We start from the raw sequence: 2,500 nt of genomic DNA on the forward strand, positions 1-2,500 counted from the left end.
GCTCCACGGCGGGACGCCGGCTCTTCGCCCCGACCGATCTCAAGTGCCTCCATGAATTGGCGGACAAGCTGCTTGTGGGCAGCTTGCCGCCGTCGGCACTTGATTGCCTCAAGCGTTCGGTCGGGGAACATCCTGGTAAGTTCTTGATTTACAAAGAAGAACCGGGCGTCCCTCTCAAGGAACAGTTCGGCCTCTGCCTTGGCGAGCGACAGGACTTCTTCCTCCGTCCACCTCGCGCGATGCCTCTCCGTCACGATCTCAGCGTTGGCGGCCGCAGGGTGTTGGCGGCGGCGATGGACCCCGAGACCGTTCTTCGTGGTAAAAGTGCGGTGGCACTCACTGCAAGCAAAGGGAGCTACACAAACTATCGCATTTTCGTTACGGCCGGTTGGCCGGATAGGTGCTGGGGTAGCTGGGGTGGCACCTTCAGCGGAAGGGCCACCATCTCTTGTTTCTTGTCGGCTGCCCCCAACTATAAAGGGATAATGCGAGGGGGGGCTGGTAACCCCCCCAAGCCCCTGGTGCGGTCTTCCACTCTGCGAAAATCAGCGGGCCCACGAGAAGGGGAGAAGACCGCAGGAGAGGAGAGGCTAAGAGGGCTAGGCCCATGTATTGCGCATCACTCTCCCTGTAACTATAACCCCAGGAAGGCACCTCGCAGCAGTAGCACGACTACATCAAGACCGCACTTCGAAAAGCCAAGTCCGGATGCAGCCACACCGCCGCCACTTGGCCACCTTAAGAGAGTCATCATAGTTACTCCCGCCGTTTACCCGCGCTTGCTTGAATTTCTTCACGTTGACATTCAGAGCACTGGGCAGAAATCACATTGCGTCAACACCCGCTAGGGCCATCGCAATGCTTTGTTTTAATTAGACAGTCGGATTCCCCCAGTCCGTGCCAGTTCTGAGTTGATCGTTGAATGGCGGCCGAAGAGAATCCGCGCACCCGCGCGCCCCCGGAGGAGCACGCTAAGGCGGACGCGGCCTCGCAGCAAGGAAGATCCGTGGGAGGCCAAGGCACGGGACCGAGCTCGGATCCTGCACGCAGGTTGAAGCACCGGGGCGCGAACGCCGCGCAGGCGCGCGCATCCTGCACCGCCGGCCAGCACGAGGCCAACCAACGGCGAGAGCAGACCACGCCCGCGCTAAACGCCCGCACTTACCGGCACCCCTACGGCACTCACCTCGCCCAGGCCCGGCACGTTAGCGCTGACCCACTTCCCGACCAAGCCCGACACGCCCCGATCCTCAGAGCCAATCCTTATCCCGAAGTTACGGATCCAATTTGCCGACTTCCCTTACCTACATTATTCTATCGACTAGAGGCTCTTCACCTTGGAGACCTGCTGCGGATATGGGTACGAACCGGCGCGACACCTCCACGTGGCCCTCTCCCGGATTTTCAAGGTCCGAGGGGAAGATCGGGACACCGCCGCAACTGCGGTGCTCTTCGCGTTCCAAACCCTATCTCCCTGCTAGAGGATTCCAGGGAACTCGAACGCTCATGCAGAAAAGAAAACTCTTCCCCGATCTCCCGACGGCGTCTCCGGGTCCTTTTGGGTTACCCCGACGAGCATCTCTAAAAGAGGGGCCCGACTTGTATCGGTTCCGCTGCCGGGTTCCGGAATAGGAACCGGATTCCCTTTCGCCCAACGGGGGCCAGCACAAAGTGCATCATGCTATGACGGCCCCCATCAACATCGGATTTCTCCTAGGGCTTAGGATCGACTGACTCGTGTGCAACGGCTGTTCACACGAAACCCTTCTCCGCGTCAGCCCTCCAGGGCCTCGCTGGAGTATTTGCTACTACCACCAAGATCTGCACCGACGGCGGCTCCAGGCAGGCTCACGCCCAGACCCTTCTGCGCCCACCGCCGCGACCCTCCTACTCGTCAGGGCTTCGCGGCCGGCCGCAAGGACCGGCCATGACTGCCAGACTGACGGCCGAGTATAGGCACGACGCTTCAGCGCCATCCATTTTCAGGGCTAGTTGCTTCGGCAGGTGAGTTGTTACACACTCCTTAGCGGATTCCGACTTCCATGGCCACCGTCCTGCTGTCTTAAGCAACCAACGCCTTTCATGGTTTCCCATGAGCGTCGATTCGGGCGCCTTAACTCGGCGTTTGGTTCATCCCACAGCGCCAGTTCTGCTTACCAAAAGTGGCCCACTTGGCACTCCGATCCGAGTCGTTTGCTCGCGGCTTCAGCATATCAAGCAAGCCGGAGATCTCACCCATTTAAAGTTTGAGAATAGGTTGAGGTCGTTTCGGCCCCAAGGCCTCTAATCATTCGCTTTACCGGATGAGACTCGTACGAGCACCAGCTATCCTGAGGGAAACTTCGGAGGGAACCAGCTACTAGATGGTTCGATTAGTCTTTCGCCCCTATACCCAGCTCCGACGATCGATTTGCACGTCAGAATCGCTACGGACCTCCATCAGGGTTTCCCCTGACTTCGTCCTGGCCAGGCATAGTTCACCATCTTTCGGGTCCCAACG

At 59.2% G+C, this 2,500-nt stretch overlaps 1 pseudogene; it reads right to left on the reverse strand.

The window, feature by feature from the left end:
• Positions 1 to 2,500, reverse strand: part of LOC124581865 — a 7,965-nt pseudogene that overhangs the window by 4,341 nt on the left and 1,124 nt on the right.

Source organism: Schistocerca americana, unplaced genomic scaffold (assembly GCF_021461395.2).
Source record: "Schistocerca americana isolate TAMUIC-IGC-003095 unplaced genomic scaffold, iqSchAmer2.1 HiC_scaffold_376, whole genome shotgun sequence".
In the NCBI taxonomy this organism is placed as follows: domain Eukaryota; kingdom Metazoa; phylum Arthropoda; class Insecta; order Orthoptera; family Acrididae; genus Schistocerca; species Schistocerca americana.